We start from the raw sequence: 22,930 nt of genomic DNA on the forward strand, positions 1-22,930 counted from the left end.
CGTGGTGACTGTAGTGTATAGAGAAAGAAATTTTTCAAACCTGATTAAAAATCCAGGGCGGGCCGTGGACTGGATACACCGTTGGAGAAAGTAATTTATCAGGTAAGCATAAATTCTCCAACATTGGTGTGTCCGATCCACGGCGTCATCCATAACTTGTGGGAACCAATACCAAAGCTTTAGGACACGGATGAAGGGAGGGAGCAAATCAGGTTACCTAAACAGAAGGCACCACGGTTTGCAAAACCTTTCTCCCAAAAATAGCCTCCGAAGAAGTTAAAGTATCAAATTTGTAGAATTTGGCAAAAGTGTACAGAGAAGACCAAGTCGCTGCCTTACATATCTGATCAACAGAAGCCTCATTCTTGAAGGCCCATGTGGAAGCCACAGCCCTAGTAGAGTGAGCTGTGATTCGTTCAGGAGGCTGCCGTCCGGCAGTCTCATAAGCTAATCGGATGATGCTTTTCAGCCAGAAAGAGAGGTAGCAGTAGCTTTTTGTCCTCTCCTCTTACCAGAATAAACGACAAACAAAGAAGAAGTTTGTCTGAAATCCTTTGTTGCTTCTAAATAGAACTTTAAAGCGCAGACTACATCTAAATTGTGTAACAAGCGTTCCTTCTTTGAAACTGGATTCGGACACAAAGAAGGAACAACTATTTCCTGGTTAATGTTCTTGTTGGAAACAACTTTTGGAAGAAAACCAGGCTTGGTACGCAAAACAACCTTATCTGAATGGAACACCAGATAGGGTGGGTCACACTGCAAAGCAGATAATTCAGAAACTCTTCTAGCAGAAGAAATAGCAACCAAAAACAAAACTTTCCAAGATAGTAACTTGATATCTATGGAATGTAAGGGTTCAAACGGAACCCCTTGCAGAACTGAAAGAACTAAATTTAGACTCCAGGGAGGAGTCAAGGGTCTGTAAACAGGCTTGATTCTAACCAAAGCCTGTACAAAAGCTTGTACATCTGGCACAGCTGCCAGTCGTTTGTGTAACAAGACAGATAAAGCAGAAATCTGTCCTTTTAGAGAACTCGCTGACAATCCCTTATCCAAACCTTCTTGGAGAAAGGAGAGGATCCTAGGAATTTTAATCTTACTCCAGGAGAATCCCTTGGATTCACACCAACAGATATATCTTTTCCATATTTTATGGTAAATCTTTCTAGTCACAGGTTTTCTGGCTTGGATCAGAGTATCTATCACTGAATCTGAAAACCCACGCTTGGATAAAATCAAACATTCAATTTCCAAGCAGTCAGCTGCAGAGAAACTAGATTTGGATGTTCGAATGGACCTTGTACTAGAAGATCCTGTCTCAAAGGTAGCTTCCATGGTGGAGCCGATGACATATTCACCAGGTCTGCATACCAAGTCCTGCGCGGCCACGCAGGAGCTATCAGAATCACTGAGGCCTTCTCCTGTTTGATCCTGGCTACAAGCCTGGGAAGGAGGGGGAACGGTGGAAACTCATAAGCTAGGTTGAACGACCAAGGCGCCACTAATGCATCCACTAGAGCCTACTTGGGATCCCTGGATCTGGACCCGTAGCAAGGAACCTTGAAGTTCTGACGAGACGCCATCAGATCCATGTCTGGAATGCCCCATAATTGAGTTAACTGGGCAAACACCTCCGGGTGGAGTTCCCACTCCCCCGGATGGAAAGTCTGACGACTCAGATAATCCGCCTCCCAGTTGTCTACTCCTGGGATGTGGATTGCAGATAGGTGGCAGGAGTGATCCTCCGCCCATTTGATGATTTTGGACACCTCTCTCATCGCCAAGGAACTCCTTGTTCCCCCCTGATGGTTGATGTAAGCTACAGTCGTCATGTTGTCTGACTGGAATCTTATGAATCCGGCCTTCGCTAGTTGAGGCCAAGCCCGGAGAGCATTGAATATCGCTCTCAGTTCCAGGATGTTTATCGGGAGAAGAGACTCTTCCCGAGACCATAGACCCTGAGCTTTCAGGGAATCCTAGACCGCGCCCCAGCCTAATAGACTGGCATCGGTCGTGACAATGACCCACTCTGGTCTGCGGAAACTCATTCCCTGGGATAGGTGATCCTGGGTCAACCACCAACGGAGTGAGTCTCTTAATGCATTCAAAGTATTGCACCCCAATTTTCAAGCTGTTAACCCTTAAAATGTGGAAACCGGAGCCGTTTGCAATTTTAACCCCCCTACAGTCCCAGCCACAGCCTTTGTTGCGACTTCACCAATCCCAGGGGGGTATACGATACCAGTTGAAGCCTTCTAGGATCGTTTTCAGTGGATGCCAGACCCTCACACATGCAGCTGCATGTACTGTACTCAAAAGTAACTGCGCAATAATGGCGCGAAAATGAGGCTCTGTCTACTATAGTGAAAGGCCCTTCCTGACTGGGAAGGTGTCTTAACAAGTGCCTGGCGCTAAAAACGTTCCCCAATATTAGAAAAGTAAATTCACTTCAAACTGCATATAATACTTAAATAAAGCAATCGATTTAGCCCCTAAAAGTGTCCACCAGTTTATAGCCCATAATAAGCCCTTTATTCTGTTTGAGTCTAAGAAAATAGCTTACCGATCCCCATGAGGGAAAAATGACAGCCTTCCAGCATTACACAGTCTTGTTAGAAAAATGGCTAGTCATACCTTGAGCAGAAAAGTCTGCAAACTGTTCCCCCCAACTGAAGTTCTCTCAGCTCAACAGTCCTGTGTGGGAACAGCAATTGATTTTAGTTAAAAAACTACAACTAAACACCACATACTCTTCACCATCTCCGTGGAGATGCTACTTGTTCAGAGCGGCAAAGAGAATGACTGGGGGGCGGAGCCTGGGAGGGACTATATGGACAGCTTTTGCTGTGCTCTTTGCCATTTCCTGTTGGGGAAGAGAATATTCCCACAAGTTATGGATGACGCCGTGGACCGGACACACCAATGTTGGAGAAATATTTCTTTCATGATTCCGATAGAGCAGGGATTTTAGACAACTTTCTTATTTACTTCTATTATCATTTTTTATTCATTTTCTTAGTTTCTCTTATTAAAAAGAAGGGATGTGAGCTTAGGAGCTGGCCCATTTCTAGATCACTATATGGCAGCAGTTTTGCAAGAATGTTATCCATTTGCAAGAGCACTAGAGGGCAGCACTATTTCCTGGCATGTAGTGCTCCAGATGCTACCTAGGTATCTCTTCAACACAGAATATTATGGAAACAAACTAAATAATAAAAGTAAATTATTTATTTATTTATTTTTAAATGGTATGCTCTCTCTGAATAAAAAAAATAAAATTGTAGGGTTTCATATGCCTTTAAAGGGACAGTCTAGTCCAAAATAAACTTTCATGATTCAAATAGAGAATGTAATTTTAAACAATTTTCCAATTTACTTTTATCACCAATTTTGCTTTGTTCTGTTGGTATTCTTAGTTGAAAGGTAAACCTAGGAGGATCATATGCAAATTTCTAAGCCCTTGAAGGCCGCCTCTTCTCCCAGGGCATTTTGAAAGTTTTTCACCACTAGAGGGTGTTAGTTCATGTGTGTCATATAGATAACACTGTGCTCACGCATGTGGAGATCCAGTGAGCCAGCTCTTATTGGCTAAAATGGATGTCTATCAAAAGAACTGAAATAAGGGGGCAGTTTGCAGAGGCTTAGATACAAGGTAATCACAGAGGTAAAATTATTTTTATATAACTGTGTTGATTATGCAAAACTGGGGAATGGGTAATAAAGGGATTATCTATCTTTTTAAATAATACAAATTCTGGTGTAGACTGTCCCTTTAAGGCTAGAGGAAAGGAGATTTAATCTCCAGCAACATAAATTTTTTTTTCACAGTAGGCTCAATAAAATTGAATTGCCTAAGGAGGTAGTGAAAGCCAATACATTAGATACATTTACAAATGGCTCAGATACATTTGTGGCTAAAAATAGAATTTAAGGATATAATTGCTTGTGTTAAATGGGTTGGCTTCAAATTATATTAATTTAAGTTTAATTGACTGCTTATTTAATGTAAATAAGGTAGAATCTGTATAGTTTGAACTCGATGGAACTCTGTCTTCTTTCAGCCTCATGAACTATGTTACTATCATTGTATAGCACCACGTATAACCTACAAGGAAAGGGTTAAAAAGCCATGCACTGACCCATCCTGAATACAGCGTACAAGGGCGGCACATGCTTTCACTACTAAGCTCACTAAAGCGCTGTTCACTCAGCACCCTCACTTGCTTACGACATTTAAAGTAAAAAAACAGGAGGCCTTGCTCAGCAGTGTGATAAGTGATGGAGCGTAGTGACAGCTTTGTCCAAAAATAAAAGGAATTGGTCTCAGTCGCTATAACAGGGAGGGTGATATGAGCATGTGGTGACAGGGCTGAGTCACACCGTACAATATCTGCCAGAATTCACCCATTTCCTTTTGCTGACAGAGCTGCAGCCAAGACAAATGATGTATGCTGGGCTCGGGGACTGCTCAGATCAGCGCTGGCTGGCGTGGTGACAGCCTGAGAATGTAACTTTACTATATACACATCATTTGATACACTGACTAGTGAAAAGAAGAGATTCTAGCCAACCCTGTGTCAGGACTCAAAATTTCAAGTCCTAAGCTACTAACCAGGACCAAATGATACTCGCCACTATTAATCCCACCCACAGCACCCCCCCTCTTTGCATGTTTATTGTTTAGCCATTGTCAAACATTTTGTAATATTGATTTTATTTTATTAATACTGCTACATACAGTGATAAATTAACAAAAATAAGCTCATAGCAACTACAAACATCAGCTGTCTTTTGGGGAAGACAACAGCTGGATAGAAAAAGGAAGTTGTTGAATATAGAGAGTGCAGAGAGTGTTGACATAGACCTGGAGATTTATTTATTTTTTTAAAATAATAATCATCATCATCATCATCTCTCCCTTCTCGTTTTTAACTATCTTTCTAGGCTCCCTCCTCTCTTTAATCTCTCTTTTTACTCCCTCCCTTCTCTCTCGGGCCATGGGGCCGATTTATTAAAGTGCGGAAAGACATGATACAATGTAGCGTATCATGTCCGCCGCACATCGATAAATGCCGACAGCATGCACAAGCAGTTCTTGTGAACTGCTTGTGCAATGCCGCCCCCTGCATATTCGCTGCCAATCGGCCACTAGGAGGGCTTGTCAATCAGCCCGATCATATAGGATCGGGCGGACAAGTTATGGAGCAGCGGAAACAGGGGCATCAAGCTCTATTCGGATTGATAATTGATAATTCGGCCCCATTATCTTCTCTTTACACTCTTTCTTTCCCCTTTCTCATGTCTCTTCCCTCTTTTTTTCCTCCATTCTCTCTTAAGGGGACACTGTACCCAAAAATTTTCTTTCGTGATTCAAATTGAGCATGACATTTTAAGCAACTTTCTAATTTACTCCTATTATCAAATTTTCTTCATTCTCTTGGTATCTTTATTTGAAATGCAAGAATGTAAGTTTAGATGCCGGCCCATTTTTGGTGAACAACCTGGGTTGTCCTTGCTGATTGGTGGATAAATTCATCCACCAATAAAAAATTGCTGTCCAGAGTACTGAAACCAAAAAAAAGCTTAGATGCCTTCTTTTTCAAATAATGATAGCAAAAGAACGAAGAAAAATTGATAATAGGAGTAAATTAGAAAGTTGCTTAAAATTGCATGCTCTTTCTGAATTACAAAAGAAAAAAAATTGGGTTCAGTGTCCCTTTAACTCTACCTTCTTCTCCACTTTCACTTTTCCTCTCCAATCTTTCTCTCTCTGCCGCGTTTACCCTCTCAGAAGTAGCAGCTTTATAATATCACTTTAGATAATAGTTTTAGCACATAGCACAAAAACATAAATTATGTTATGTTATGTTCCACAGCTGCATTCATTACTTTGGGGAATTCAGAACCTGGCCACCAGGAGGAGGCAAAGACACCCCAGCCAAAGGCTTCAAATACCTCCCCCCCCACTTCCCTCATCCCCCAGTCATTCTGCCAAGGGAAAAAGCAACAGTAGGAGAAATATCATGGTGAAAAAAGTGCCAGGAGAACAAAAATTTACTGCTGACTCAAAAACAAAATGCGGGCGGGAGCTGTGGACTCTTCCCGTAAGAAGAAAAGAAAATTATCAGGTAAGCATAATTTATGTCTTTCTTCTTAAATGGGAAGAATCCACAGCTGCATTCATTACTTTTGGGAAAACAATACCCAAGCTAGAGGACACTGAATGCAAACAAAGGGTCGGTACAAAATGTGGCCCCTCGAAAGGCACCTCAGCCTGAATTACCCGACACCCTATAAAAATGTATAAACGACACAGATAAAAAAAAAACAACAAAACAAGGAAGCCCAGGCAACTGCACATCAGTTACATAACTTGCAAAGCTGTGCTAGAGACCACTCAGACCCAGAGTCTGCTGAGGACAAAAGCCTCCAAGGAGCCAGCCCAGCGGCTCTCGACTCCCACAAAAAGGACCCACGACCTAAAGGTCAAGAACCTCTACCTCCGAGAGGGAGAATAGATAACCCCATAAAAGATCCAAAGGACCATCCAACACGGGCTCAAAACAAACTTGAAGCAACCCAAGGTTGCCACAGTACCATTGCCCAGGGAGACAAACTCCCTAGAAGCACAAGGACCATAAAAGAAGTCCATACTTAGGATAAAAACGTCACTAAGATGACCCGAGGGCTACCCCAATATCCCTGAACACAGCACCATACCACATAACTTACTCCAGAAAACTGCGAGTTCCCTGTTGCATCATAGTCAAGTCGAAACCCACAGGCTAGACAAGTATAGACAGCCGAAACAGGATAACTATCCCAGCAGCTAACAAAGAGCTCTTCCAGAAAACCTCAAGCCACCTGAAACAAGAACTCGCGATGACCAGCCTCCAGGCAGCAAAGCTGACCCCCGACCGGAAACATACCGGGCTCCCAGGAGCGTTCCCTCCCAGCAGCAGACGCCACCAAAGAGAGATGGACATCAAAGGTCCTTTCACCGAAGGGGAGGACAGACTCAAGAAAAGAAAACGGTCAACACTACATAGAGCAACCAATCCCCGAACTTCCCTCCAGGGTAATGGTCCAAGCCCAAAGGCTAGTTAAAGACCTAAGACAAGAGACCCAGACCTCTGGAAGAAAAAACATAATTTATGCTTACCTGATAAATTTATTTCTCTTGTAGTGTATCCAGTCCACGGATCATCCATTACTTATGGGATATTAACTCCTCCCCAACAGGAAGTGCAAGAGGATTCACCCACCAGAGCTGCTATATAGCTCCTCCCCTAACTGCCATTACCAGTCATTCGACCGAAAACATGCAGAGAAAGGAAAACCATAGGGTACAGTGGTGACTGTAGTTTAATGGAAAAATTACCTGCCTTAAAGTGACAGGGCGGGCCGTGGACTGGATACACTACAAGAGAAATAAATTTATTAGGTAAGCATAAATTATGTTTTCTCTTGTTAAGTGTATCCAGTCCACGGATCATCCATTACTTATGGGATACCAATACCAAAGCTAAAGTACACGGATGACGGGAGGGACAGGCAGGCTCTTTATACGGAAGGAACCACTGCCTGAAGAACCTTTCTCCCAAAAACAGCCTCCGAAGAAGCAAAAGTGTCAAATTTGTAAAATTTGGAAAAAGTATGAAGAGAAGACCAAGTTGCAGCCTTGCAAATCTGTTCAACAGAAGCCTCATTCTTAAAGGCCCAAGTGGAAGCCACAGCTCTAGTAGAATGTGCTGTAATTCTTTCAGGAGGCTGCTGTCCAGCAGTCTCATAGGCTAACCGTATTATGCTACGAAGCCAAAAGGAGAGAGAGGTAGCCGAAGCTTTTTGACCTCTCCTCTGACCAGAATAAACGACAAACAGGGAAGACGTTTGTCGAAAATCCTTAGTTGCCTGTAGATAAAATTTCAGGGCACGGACTACATCTAGATTGTGTAGCAGACGTTCCTTTTTCGAAGAAGGATTAGGACACAAAGATGTAACCACAATCTCTTGATTGATATTCCTGTTAGTGACCACCTTAGGTAGGAACCCAGGTTTAGTACGCAGAACTACCTTGTCTGAATGAAAAATCAGATAAGGAGAATCACAATGTAAGGCAGATAACTCAGAGACTCTTCGAGCCGAGGAAATCGCCATTAAAAACAGAACTTTCCAAGATAACAACTTGATATCAATGGAATGAAGGGGTTCAAACGGAACCCCCTGTAAAACATTAAGAACTAAGTTCAAACTCCATGGTGGAGCAACAGTTTTAAACACAGGCTTGATCCTAGCTAAAGCCTGACAAAAAGCTTGAACGTCCGGAACTTCTGACAGACGTTTGTGTAAAAGAATGGACAGAGCTGAAATCTGTCCCTTTAAGGAACTAGCGGATAAACCCTTTTCTAAACCTTCTTGTAGAAAAGACAATATCCTCGGAATCCTAACCTTACTCCATGAGTAACTCTTGGATTCGCACCAATATAAGTATTTGCGCCATATCTTATGGTAAATCTTTCTGGTAACAGGCTTCCTAGCCTGTATTAAGGTATCAATAACTGACTCAGAAAAACCACGTTTTGATAAAATCAAGCGTTCAATTTCCAAGCAGTCAGCTTCAGAGAAATTAGATTTTGATGTTTGAAGGGACCCTGGATCAGAAGGTCCTGTTTCAGAGGTAGCGACCAAGGTGGACAGGATGACATGTCCACTAGATCTGCATACCAAGTCCTGCGTGGCCATGCAGGCGTTATTAGAATCACTGATGCTCTCTCCTGTTTGATTCTGGCAATCAATCGAGGAAGCATCGGGAAGGGTGGAAACACATAAGCCATCCCGAAGGTCCAAGGTGCTGTCAAAGCATCTATCAGAACCGCTCCCGGATCCCTGGATCTGGACCCGTAACTAGGAAGCTTGGCGTTCTGTCGAGACGCCATGAGATCTATCTCTGGTTTGCCCCAACGTCGAAGTATTTGGGCAAAGACCTCCGGATGAAGTTCCCACTCCCCCGGATGAAAAGTCTGACGACTTAAGAAATCCGCCTCCCAGTTCTCCACTCCCGGGATGTGGATTGCTGACAGGTGGCAAGAGTGAGACTCTGCCCAGCGAATTATCTTTGATACTTCCATCATTGCTAGGGAGCTTCTTGTCCCTCCCTGATGGTTGATGTAAGCTACAGTCGTGATGTTGTCCGACTGAAACCTGATGAACCCCCGAGTTGTTAACTGGGGCCAAGCCAGAAGGGCATTGAGAACTGCTCTCAATTCCAGAATGTTTATTGGTAGGAGACTCTCCTCCTGATTCCATTGTCCCTGAGCCTTCAGAGAATTCCAGACAGCGCCCCAACCTAGTAGGCTGGCGTCTGTTGTTACAATTGTCCAGTCCGGCCTGCTGAATGGCATCCCCCTGGACAGATGTGGCCGAGAAAGCCACCATAGAAGAGAATTTCTGGTCTCTTGATCCAGATTCAGAGTAGGGGACAAGTCTGAGTAATCCCCATTCCACTGACTTAGCATGCACAATTGCAGCGGTCTGAGATGTAGACGTGCAAAGGGTACTATGTCCATTGCTGCTACCATTAAGCCGATCACCTCCATGCATTGAGCTACTGACGGGTGTTGAATGGAATGAAGGACACGGCATGCATTTTGAAGCTTTGTTAACCTGTCTTCTGTCAGGTAAATCTTCATTTCTACAGAATCTATAAGAGTCCCCAAGAAGGGAACTCTTGTGAGTGGAAAGAGAGAACTCTTCTTTTCGTTCACCTTCCATCCATGCGACCTTAGAAATGCCAGTACTAACTCTGTATGAGACTTGGCAGTTTGAAAGCTTGAAGCTTGTATCAGAATGTCGTCTAGGTACGGAGCTACCGCAATTCCTCGCGGTCTTAGTACCGCCAGAAGAGCACACAGAACCTTTGTGAAGATTCTCGGAGCCGTAGCCAATCCGAATGGAAGAGCTACAAACTGGTAATGCCTGTCTAGAAAGACAAACCTTAGATACCGGTAATGATCTTTGTGAATCGGTATGTCAAGGTAAGCATCCTTTAAATCCACTGTGGTCATGTACTGACCCTTTTGGATCATGGGTAAAATTGTCCGAATAGTTTCCATTTTGAACGATGGAACTCTTAGGAATTTGTTTAGGATCTTTAAATCCAAGATTGGCCTGAAAATTCCCTCTTTTTTGGGAACCACAAACAGATTTGAGTAAAACCCTTGTCCTTGTTCCGACCGCGGAACCGGATGGATCACTCCCATTAATAAAAGATCTTGTACGCAGCGTAGAAACGCCTCTTTCTTTATTTGGTTTGTTGACAACCTTGACAGATGAAATCTCCCTCTTGGGGGAGAGAATTTGAAGTCTAGAAGGTATCCCTGAGATATGATCTCTAACGCCCAGGGATCCTGGACATCTCTTGCCCAAGCCTGGGCGAAGAGAGAAAGTCTGCCCCCCACTAGATCCGTTCCCGGATCGGGGGCCCTCGATTCATGCTGTCTTAGGGGCAGCAGCAGGTTTCCTGGCCTGCTTGCCCTTGTTCCAGGACTGGTTAGGTCTCCAGCCTTGTCTGTAGCGAGCAACAGCTCCTTCCTGTTTTGGTGCAGAGGAAGTTGATGCTGCTCCTGCTTTGAAATTACAAAAGGAACGAAAATTAGACTGTCTAGCCTTAGGTTTGGCTCTGTCTTGATGCAGGGCATGGCCTTTACCTCCTGTAATATCAGCGATAATTTCTTTCAACCCGGGCCCGAATAAGGTCTGCCCTTTGAAAGGTATATTAAGCAATTTAGATTTAGAAGTAACGTCAGCTGACCAGGATTTTAGCCACAGTGCTCTGCGTGCCTGAATGGCGAATCCGGAATTCTTAGCCGTAAGTTTAGTTAAATGTACTACGGCATCTGAAATAAATGAGTTAGCTAACTTAAGGGCTTTAAGCTTGTGTGTAATCTCATCTAATGGAGCTGATTCAAGTGTCTCTTCCAGAGACTCAAACCAAAATGCTGCTGCAGCCGTGACAGGCGCAATGCATGCAAGAGGTTGCAATATAAAACCTTGTTGAACAAACATTTTCTTAAGGTAACCCTCTAACTTTTTATCCATTGGATCTGAAAAGGCACAGCTATCCTCCACCGGGATAGTGGTACGCTTAGCTAAAGTAGAAACTGCTCCCTCCACCTTAGGGACCGTTTGCCATAAGTCCCGTGTGGTGGCGTCTATTGGAAACATCTTTCTAAATATCGGAGGGGGTGAGAACGGCACACCGGGTCTATCCCACTCCTTAGTAACAATTTCAGTAAGTCTCTTAGGTATAGGAAAAACGTCAGTACTCGCCGGTACCGCAAAATATTTATCCAACCTACACATTTTCTCTGGTATTGCAACTGTGTTACAATCATTCAGAGCCGCTAACACCTCCCCTAGTAATACACGGAGGTTTTCCAGCTTAAATTTAAAATATCTGAATCCAGTTTGTTTGGATCAGAACCGTCACCCGCAGAATGAAGCTCTCCGTCCTCATGTTCTGCAAATTGTGACGCAGTGTCTGACATGGCCCTAATATTATCAGCGCACTCTGTTCTCACCCCAGAGTGATCACGCTTACCTCTTAGTTCTGGTAATTTAGCCAAAACTTCAGTCATAACAGTAGCCATATCCTGTAATGTGATTTGTAATGGCCGCCCAGATGTACTCGGCGCTACAATATCACGCACCTCCCGAGCGGGAGATGCAGGTACTGACACGTGAGGCGAGTTAGTCGGCATAACTCTCCCCTCGTTGTTTGGTGAAATATGTTCAATTTGTACAGATTGACTTTTATTTAAAGTAGCATCAATACAGTTAGTACATAAATTTCTATTGGGCTCCACTTTGGCTTTAGCACATATAGCACAGATATCTTCCTCTGAATCAGACATGTTTAAGACACTAGCAAATAAACTAGCAACTTGGAAATACTTTTCAAGTAATTTACTATAATATGAAAACGTACTGTGCCTATAAGAAGCACAGAAAAAGTTATGACAGTTGAAAATTAATAAACTGAAAAGTTATAGCATCAAATCTTTGTAAAAAACACAATTTTAGCAAAGGATTGCTCCCATTAGCAAAGGATAACTAACCCTGATAGCAGAAAAAAAAAAAAAAATACAGAAATAAACGTTTTTTTTTTTTTTTTTCACAGTCAACTACAATCTCACAGCTCTGCTGTGAGTGATTACCTCCCTCAAAACAAGTTTTGAAGACCCCTGAGTTCTGTAGAGATGAACCGGATCATGCAGGGAAGGCAATAAACTTCTGACTGAATTTTTTGATGCGTAGCAAAAGCACCAAAAAAGGTCCCTCCCCCTCACACATAACAGTGAGAGAGATCAGTAAACTGTCATAAATTAAATAAAACGACTGCCAAGTGGAAAAAAATAGTGCCCAAAACATTTTTTCACCCAGTACCTCAGAAAATTAAACGATTTTACATGCCAGCAAAAAACGTTTAACATTAATAAATTGAGTGTTATTAAAAAGCCTGTTGCTAGTCCCTGCAAATTAGGCTAAAGTTTTATGCATACAGTATAATTCCAGTGAAGTGCCATTCCCCAGAATACTGAAGTGTAAAATATACATACATGACAGCCTGATACCAGTTGCTGCTACTGCATTTAAGGCTGAGTTTACATTATATCGGTATGGCAGAATTTTCTCATCAATTCCATTGTCAGAAAATAATAAGCTGCTACATACCTCTTTGCAGATTAATCTGCCCGCTGTCCCCTGATCTTTAGTTTACCTCTCCTCAGATGGCCGAGAAACAGCAATATGATCTTAACTACTCCGGCTAAAATCATAGAAAAACTCAGGTAGATTCTTCTTCAAATTCTACCAGAGAAGGAATAACACACTCCGGTGCTATTATAAAATAACAAACTTTTGATTGAAGGTATGAAACTAAGTATAATCACCACAGTCCTCTCACACATCCTATCTATTCGTTGGGTGCAAGAGAATGACTGGGAATGGCAGTTAGGGGAGGAGCTATATAGCAGCTCTGCTGGGTGAATCCTCTTGCACTTCCTGTTGGGGAGGAGTTAATATCCCATAAGTAATGGATGATCCGTGGACTGGATACACTTAACAAGAGAAAGAATGGATCTACGAGGAAGTAAAACCCCCGAGTAGAAATCTGACCGCTACTAAAACCGGCATGCTAACGTGAGTCAGGACAGGAACGGTGTGCTCGGGTCCGAGAACCCCTACATTGCTGTCTGTCATAAAGAGGAACACTTCCCAAGGGAAGAGAGTACTCAGACCCCCGGCATCCAAATACCAGAATCCAGCAGATAACAGGAGCCTTACCTGGGTTCAAACCCCCAACCCCCTGCTTCAGGAATGGTGGTGCCAACCACTACTCTATTCCAAGATTCTGAGTATGCAAGTAAGGGAAAACCCCCTACAAAACAATTAAAACAAGGACAGGTCATCATAGATACTGAGGTATCTCCAATTCAAGGAGAACACACAAGAACTCACCCCCCACCCTAGGTCAGAAAGAGGGAACTAAGCAACCACCCTACCAATAGAGGAGAGACCCTTCAGCCAATATCGCCATCCCAGTTGAAATGACACCTGGAGTCTACAAAGAAGCATCAGATGCCCCCGAAAACCAGTAGGGACCAGTCAGAGAGACCTTGAACTTAAGCCTCAAGCAGATATGAATCTCCCATGAGAGACAGAAACCTCACCCACTTCAAAGGGACACGCGGGAACCCCAACCTGAAGGGTAAGCAGAACCTGTCCCTGCCCGATCCCAGCAAGAGGCATGGTCCTAAGCCAGTCCTCGAAAAACGGAATTGATCGAAAGACCTAACCTCCTGAGGAACCCTGAGCTGCCTCCTATGAGTAGGAGCGGACCAACTAAAGTCCGTAGACTTAAAGAACCCAGCAACAGCCTCAAACCCAAGAGTCTGAAAGAACTCCTGACCAGTTTAAGAATTGGGCACCCAGTACCCCCTGGATCGCAAGGTAACCCTTGTAGACAGGCTTAACTACCTGATCCACACGCTGGTGAGGATAAATGGTCATCTTCCGGACGCCATAAAGGCGAAATACTGTAACCGACCTCGGACCTCTACTCTCAAGCCGAAGGCTAGATCTGCAACGGAGGTCGAAGAACAACACCCTGGCTTCGAAAGACCAAGGCATGACCAAGGCTAAATCCTGTATGGAGAAGACGGCAGTCTACAGAGAGCCTTGCAGGATCGGTCTCCCGAAAACCCTTTAACAGGGCAAAGGCTGGGAGCCTCGCAGCTCCTTGCAGAAAGGTAGGATAACCCCTGCACTCCGCGTACCAACGCAACGCTGAGCAAAGGAAGAAAGACATGTCCGCACTTCCAAATAGATGACCCAACCCAAGACAGGAAGGAAAGAGACTCCGCCACTGCAAAAGTAATGCTATTAGACTAAGGAGTCAACATCTGGAAGAAACTGCAAGTGAGGACGCCAATCGTTCACACTCAGAAATTTGACCACGGAGGTCATTCACATCTACCAACTCCAAAAGAATGTAAACTAAGGTTACGGGTCCCTGGGGACCTTTAAGAAAAATGATGATGTCTGAAAAAGTCAGACCCGTATCCCAAGCAAATAGCCAGAAGGGCCAACTTAGATAGGAACTTACAACCTTCCGTCCAGAATCGTTGGATCTACACACTAGGCCCCATACTTCGAAGTAGGATCCGAGTCCGGAGTCCATATCAATAGGCCAAAGTGACATACAGAAACCGTATGATTCAATCAGCTCCACAGAACCCAAGTAGCAGCAGAAAGCACTTGACCAGTACCTGCCTGGTATAAGGACACTCCAGAACTGTCTAAGATCCAAGAAAAATCGACCCGAAGGTTCGATAATAAGAACGAGAAAAACATACTTTGTTATTCAAAGTTACGCACCTTCCGGTTCGCAAGTATTGGTTCCAGAGAAAGAACGTTCCCAACACTGAATTATATCAGACATGAGCTTAATAAAACAAATCATACACATTCTATCCGGATCAAAATAAAAGTAAGGCAGCACCCACGGGTGAACACCCAAGGTGAATGAATACGCCAACGGAACCAGCCGATCAGAGGCCCCATTCATCCAAGTTTAGAACTGGAACTGAAACATAAAATAAAGAAAACTGAGACGTCAAGGAGATTAGCTTCATCCCCAAATATCTAACCAGATTGCCACCAAGCATCTAAGGCCTCAGATCTCTCGGCCCACTAGGAATGGAATCCTTTTAGAACTGCCATAACATGCCTTAAAAGGACACGAAGACGTGCCACCCTATAACGGAAGGCAAAATCATCCCTCGCCGGATCAATAAACGACCCCGAGGTTGGGGCCCCTGAAGCCTCAGAGGCCAACGCTTTCCCAGGAGGCTGAACTGAATCAGGCGATCTCACCCCAGACGGGCCATAGTTAACAGAACACGGAGAGTATCTTAAAAACATTTCACTTGGGAGATATTAATGAGAGAGCGCCATAGAAATGGCCATGCGGAACCGTGCCATAACCTCTGGAGGAAACAAGCCACCATCCTGAAAAGGAGTAAAGGCCATAGGGACACCTGCTTGCATAGCAGAAGAAGGTTCTGGGGCTCACGCCTCACGGGACATGGAATCCTCGGCGGCTCAACGCACTCCAAGGTCCCTGATTTGGAAGAAGAGAGTACTCTAGAACGGCAATCGGAACATAACTGATGGGCATGGATAACCCGGGCCATTTCATATTAATCACAAGACATCCGGAGACATCCGTGTCCAAGAAATCAGAATCCTCCATAATCTTGGGATTACAAAAATGACAAACACTAACTGGCACACCTTTTTACAACCCCAATGGCTGGGGCACTCACCACCTCCTGTGAACCAGACACCCCCGAGCAAACTCTCTCTGTCGACATACACACAGCATACGGAAGTGGAAAACAACGTAACCGCACCCGGTCACGAGGTGCACCGTGTCAGTCACAAAAGGGCGTGCAATCTCAAGAGATCGCGCTAAAAGATAAGGCCTCTATGATCCGAAAAGCCATGAGCCTAAGTATTACTACACATCAGCAGATAGAACTATATAACAAACATGATTAAAGTCCCCCCTGTTCAATAACCCTCCTCAGGAGATATTAACCCATGATTCCTATTTAAGATAAAAGGAGTCCCACTCGGACCCTACCTTCTTTCGTTATCACATTCACATAATGAAATAAAATGAAATGATCTTAATGGAATCAACGCTGTGGAACAGGAACACGGCCCTTCAAGTGTGACATGGACTTGAGTAAATAAAAGCAGGCAGCAAAACTCGTCAACGATGATTGCCAAGGAGCTGTTAATATGAGTCAGGATGGTTTTCGCAGAAAGACTCTCCCTGCATCTCCGGAATCTAACCCTCATCCATGCTCTTACTGAGAGGCTGACAGGATTACTTAAAACTCCAGGCACATTTTGAAGAGTACTACCCTCCATAAGAGACTATCTCGAACTTCTGACACTTCTCTGCCAACCTCCTATGACGAAAGACAAAGAATGACTGGGGGATGAGGGAAGTGGAGGAGGTATTTAAAGCCTATGGCTGGGGTGCCTTTCCCTTCTCCTGGTGGCAAGGTTCTGAATTCTCAAAAGTAATGAATGCAGCTGTGGACTCTTCCAGTTTAAGACGAAAATGTGTGTTAGTCAGTGCTACAATAGGAATGTACATTGTGCAAATACAATGTGCCAACTTTGCTACTTACAACATGTAACAATCACTAACTTTCAGTATTACATTTCCACTCTCCAATAGCTAGAGGAAATTGCACTGTGATGCACTGACTAGTGAAAGGCAGAGCCAATAGCCACGCTCCATGTGATGCACCGACTAGTGAAAGGCAGAGCCAATAGCCACGCTCTATGTGATGCACTGACTAGTGAAAGGCTGAGCCACTAGCCATGCTTCATGTGATGCACTGACTAGTGAAAGGCTGAGCCACTAGCCATGCTCCAAGTGATGCACTGACTAGTGAAAGGCTGAGCCACTAGCCATGCTTCATGTGATGCACTGACTAGTGAAAGGCAGAGCCTCTAGCCACGCTCTATTTGATGCACTGACTACTGAAAGGCAGAGCCAATAGCCACGCTCTATGTGATGCACTAACTAGTGAAAGGCAGAGCCAATAGCCATGCTCTATGTGATGCACTGACTAGTGAAAGGCAGAGCCACTAGCCATGCTCTATGTGATACACTGACTAGTGAAAGGCTGAGCCTCTAGCCATGCTCTATGTGATACACTGACTAGTGAAAGGCAGAGCCACTAGCCATGCTCTATGTGATGCACTGACTAGTGAAAGGCAGAGCCTCTAGCCACGCTCTATGCGATGCACTGACTAGTGAAAGGCAGAGCCACTAGCCATGCTCTATGTCAGTGTTTTTCAACCAGTGTGCCGTGAGAGATCCTCAGGTGTGCCACGGCAGACTGACAACAGTGTGACATATTTTTTGCCTGTTTTTTACTCCCAGTGCAGGGGTAGTTTGTAGGAGGCATGGCATAACAGCACAATACATACAGTATGTGTGTGTATGTGTATATATATATATACTGTATTAGGCTACAATGTGTGATTTTTTTTTAAATTTTGGGATGGTGGTGTGCCACAGGATTTTTTAATGTAAGAAAGTGTGCCACGGCAAAAAAAAGGTTAAAAATCACTGCTCTATGTGATGCACTGACTAGTGAAAGGCTGAGCCAATAGCCACACTCTACAGAATAAGTGAAAACTGCAGTTAAGATTTCATTTTAATACTTTATTTTACTCATTAACAGAACACAGAACTATGTAGTCCGTAATTAATTCTTTAGAAAAGTTTAATGATTTTTATACAAAATTCTACATTAAAGTCTATAGATATTTTAATAGATAAATAATTAAATTGGCTGTTCTAAAGGGTTATGATCTACCCCTGTGTTGAACATGCAGGGGTTAAAGGGGTTAAAGACATAGGGTTCTATTCATTAAGAGATGGATGTCAGGTGAATGGAATCATTTACATTCTGTCATTAACTATGCATTATGAAGGGCCAAAACCAGTGAGTATCTACTGCATGAAGAGCAGAGTTAGCCCTGCACAATGTATAGTTCATGCTGAGTACAATTCACCTAAAATATGAGAATTGCAGGTGAACTGTATGCAGCATTAACTATGGGCTCTATTCACTTGCACCTAGATTACGAGTTTTGCGTTGCGGCTCATAACGCTGAAAATATGGCATTTTCAGCGTTAAACCAGCACTGCAGCTAGTCTTGTGGTATAGGTGTACTGCACACCTTTTAGCCTGTACCACAACGTCAGTACTGCACTCGTAAAAATGACGTTTTACATGAGATTCCCATATCGCCGATATTACGAGTTTTGCGGTGAGGCTAAAAAGTGAGGGTTACAGCCTAAAACGACAAGATCCGTACCGCCATCTAAAGTCAGTAGTTATGAGTTTTAAACTACAAAGCTGTAACATAAAACTCATAACTAAACTGTTACAAGGTACACTAAACACCCATAAACTACATATTAACCCCTAAACCGAGGCCCTCCCGCATCGCAAACACTATAATTTATTAACCCCTAATCTGCCGCTCCTGACATCGCCACAACTAAAAAAAAAATGTAATCCCTATTTTGCTGCTCCCCGACATCGTCACCACTATACTAACGTTATTAACCCCTAACCCGCCGGCCCGCATCAAACACTATTTAAATATTAACCCCTAATCTGCCGTCCGCCCACATCGCTCGCGCTATACTAAAGTTATTAAGCCCTAAACCGCAAGTCACTATAATAAACCTATTAACCCCAAAACCGAAAGCCCCCCACATCGCAATAAACTAATTTAAACTAGTAACCCCTAAATCTAACGCCACCCTAACTTTATATTAAAATTACAATTTCCCTATCTTAAATTAAATTAAGACTTACCTGTCAAATTAAAAAAAACTAAGTTTAAACTAACAATTGAACCAATATAACTATTAAAACTAAAATTAAACTAACTACCAATTAAATTAAACTACACATTAAAAAAATCATAAGACTACTCTAAAAATTACAAACTATCTAATTACAAAAAAAATACTAAGTTACAAAAATAAAAAACGAAATTATCAAAAATAAAAAAGAATTACAAGTAAACTAATAGCCCTATCAAAATAAAAAAGCCCACCCAAAATACCCCCCCCCCAGCTTACAATAAACTACCAAAGACCCTTAAAAGAGCCTTTAGTGGGGCATTGCCCCAAATATATCAGCTCTTTTACCTGTAAAAAAAAAACCCACACAAAGACCCCCCCAACAGTAAAACCCACCACCCAACCCACCGCCCCAAAATAATAAAACCTAATTCTAAAAAAAACTAAACTACCCATTGCCCTGAAAAAGGCATTTGTATGGGCATTGCCCTTAAAAACATAATTTATGTAAGAACTTACCTGATAAATTAATTTCTTTCATATTGGCAAGAGTCCATGAGCTAGTGACATATGGGATATACAATCCTACCAGGAGGGGCAAAGTTTCCCAAACCTCAAAATGCCTATAAATACACCCCTCACCACACCCACAATTCAGTTTAATGAATAGCCAAGAAGTGGGGTGATAAAGAAAGGAATTTGGAAATAATTGTGCTTTATACAAAAAATCATAACCACCATAAAAAAAGGGGTGGGCCTCATGGACTCTTGCCAATATGAAAGAAATTAATTTATCAGGTAAGTTCTTACATAAATTATGTTTTCTTTCATGTAATTGGCAAGAGTCCATGAGCTAGTGATGTATGGGATAGCAATACCCAAGATGTGGAACTCCACGCAAGAGTCACTAGAGTGGGAGGGATAAAAATAAAAACAGTTGTGGGAGGGATAAAAATAATATAAGTTAATTCTCATAAATGAAAGGAAAAAAATTAAATCAGAAGCAGAAGAATCAAACTGAAACAGCTGCCTGAAAAACTTTTCTACCAAAAATGGTAGAATTTAGTAAATGTATGCAAAGAAGACCAAGTTGCAGCTTTGCAAATCTGATCAACTGAAGCTTCATTCTTAAAAGCCCAGGAAGTGGAGACTGATCTAGTAGAATGAGCTGTAATTCTCTGAGGCGGGGCTTGGCCCGACTCCAAATAAGCTTGATGAATCAAAAGCTTTAACAACAAAGCCAAGGAAACGGCAGAAGCCTTCTGACCTTTCCTAGAATCAGAAAAGATAACAAATATACTAGAAGTCTTCCTGAAATCTTTAGTAGCTTTAACATAACATTTCAGAGCTCTCACCACATCTTAAGAATGTAAGGATCTCTCCAAAGAATTCTTAGGATTAGGACACAAGGAAGGGACAACAATTTCTCTATTAATGTTGTTAGAATTCACAACCTTAGGTAAGAATTTAAATGAAGTCCGCAAAACTGCCTTATCCTGAGGAAAAAAATCAGAAAAGGAGATTCACAAGAAAGAGCAGATAACTCAGAAACTCTTCTAGCAGAAGAGATGGCCAAAAGAAACAACACTTTCCAAGAAAGTATTTTAATGTCCAAAGACTGCAAAGGCTCAAATGGAGGAGCCCGCAAAACCTTCAAAACCAAATTAAGACTCCAAGGAGGAGAGACTGATTTAATGACAGGCTTGATACGAACCAAAGCCTGCACAAAACAATGAATATCAGGAAGTTTAGCAATCTTTCTGTGAAATAAAACAGAAAGATCAGATATTTGTCCCTTCAAGGAACTTGCAGACAAACCTTTATCCAAACAATCCTGAAGAAACTGTAAAATTCTAGGAATTCTAAAAGAATGCCATGAGAATTTATGAGAGGAACACCATGAAATGTAAGTTTTCCAAACTCGATAATAAATATTTCTAGAAACAGATTTACGAGCTTGCAACATAGTATTAATCACAGTCAGAAAAACCTCTATGACTAAGCACTAAGCGTTCAATTTCCATACCTTCAAATTTAATGATTTGAGCTCCTGATGGAAAAACGGACCTTGAGATAGAAGGTCTGGCCTTAATGGAAGTGGCCAAGATTGGCAACTGTACATCCGAACAAGATCCGCATATCAAAACCTGTGAGGCCATGCTGGAGCCACCAGCAGCACAAACAATTGCTCCATGATGATTTTGGAGATCACTCTTGGAAGAAGAACTAGAGGCAGGGAAATATAAGTAGATTGATAACACCAAGGAAGTGTCAACGCATCTACTGCTTCCACCTGAGTATCCCTGGACCTGGACAGGTACCTGGGAAGTTTCTTGTTTAGATGAGATGCCATCAGATCTATTTCTGGAAGACCCCACATCTGAACAACTTGAGAAAACACATCTGGGTGGAGAGACCACTCTCGCGGATGTAAAGTCTGACGACTGAGGTAATCCGCTTCCCAATTGTCTATACCTGGGATATGAACCGCAGAAATTAGACAGGAGCTGGATTCCGCCCAAACAAGTATCCAAGGTACTTCTTTCATAGCTTGAGGACTGTGAGTCCTATCCTGATGATTGACATATGCCACAGTTGTGATATTGTCTGTCTGAAATCAAATGAACGGTTCTCTCTTCAACAGACGCCAAAACTGAAGAGCCCTAAAAATCGCACGGAGTTCCAAAATATTTATTGGTAATCTCGCATCTTGAGATTTCCAAACCCCTTGTGCTGTCAGAGATCCCCAAACAGCTCCTCAACCTGAAAGACTCGCATCTGTTGTGATCACAGTCCAGGTTGGACGAACGAAAGAGGCCCCTAGAATTATACGATGGTGATCTAACCACCAAGTTAGAGATAGTCAAACATTGGGATTTAAGGATATTAATTGTGATATCCTTGTATAATCCCTGCACCATTCGTTCAGCATACAAAGCTGGAGAGGTCTCATATGAAAACGAGCAAAGGGGATCGCGTCCGATGCTGCAGTTATGAGACCTAAAACTTCCATGCACATAGCTACTGGAGGGAATGACTGAGACTGAAGGTTGCGACAGGTTGCAACCAATTTCAAACGTCTCTTGTCTGTTAGATACAAAGTCATGGACACTGAATCTATCTGGAAACCTAAAAAGGTTACCTTTGTCTAAGGAATCAAATAACTTTTTGGTAAATTGATCCTCCAACCATGTCTTCGAAGAAACAACACTAGATGATTTGAGTGAGATTCTGCAGAACATAAAGACTGAGCGAGTACCAAGATATCGTCCAAATAAGGAAACACTGCAATACCCCGCTCTCTGATTACAGAGAGTAGGGCACCGAGAACCTTTGAAAAGATTCTTGGAGCTGTCGCTAGCCCAAAAGGAAGAACAACAAAGTTTGTAAAAACTGAATTGTGGGTGTGGTGAGGGGTGTATTTATAGGCATTTTGAGATTTGGGAAACTTTTTCCCTCCTGGTAGGATTGTATATCCCATACGTCACTAGCTCATGGACTCTTGCCAATTACATGAAAGAAATGGCATTTAGCTCTGAGACATTAGGGGCAGCAGATTAGGGGTGTTTAGACTCAGGGTTTATGTTAGGGTGTTAGGTTTAAACTGTCTTTTATCACAGGTGTTAAGACCTTTTTTTTTGCCAGCTCTCTCCATTGATGTCTATGGGGAAAGTGTGCATGAGCACGTCAAACACAGCGCTTGTTAAGGGAGCGGTATATCACCCACACAAGCAGTGTTTTTTTAAACTTGTAAAGGCAGCGCTATAGGGAATTAAATAACGCCACTTTTGTGGCGTTCTTTACTTTCCCTATAGTGCTCAAAACTCGTAATCTAGGTGAAATATTAATTGCAGGTGAACTGTATGCAGCATTAACTATGGGCTCTATTCACAAAGAGATGAATTGCAAGTACACTGTATGCAGCATTAACTATGGTCTCTATTCACAAAGCGA

General features: G+C 42.8%; 1 protein-coding gene across 1 annotated transcript in view; it reads right to left on the reverse strand.

Annotated features, from left to right (window-relative positions):
• PDHX (pyruvate dehydrogenase complex component X) overlaps positions 1-22,930 on the reverse strand; it is a 419,248-nt gene that overhangs the window by 57,360 nt on the left and 338,958 nt on the right. The window lies entirely within an intron of this gene.

This window comes from Bombina bombina, chromosome 7, assembly GCF_027579735.1.
Source record: "Bombina bombina isolate aBomBom1 chromosome 7, aBomBom1.pri, whole genome shotgun sequence".
Classification (NCBI taxonomy): Eukaryota; Metazoa; Chordata; class Amphibia; order Anura; family Bombinatoridae; genus Bombina; species Bombina bombina.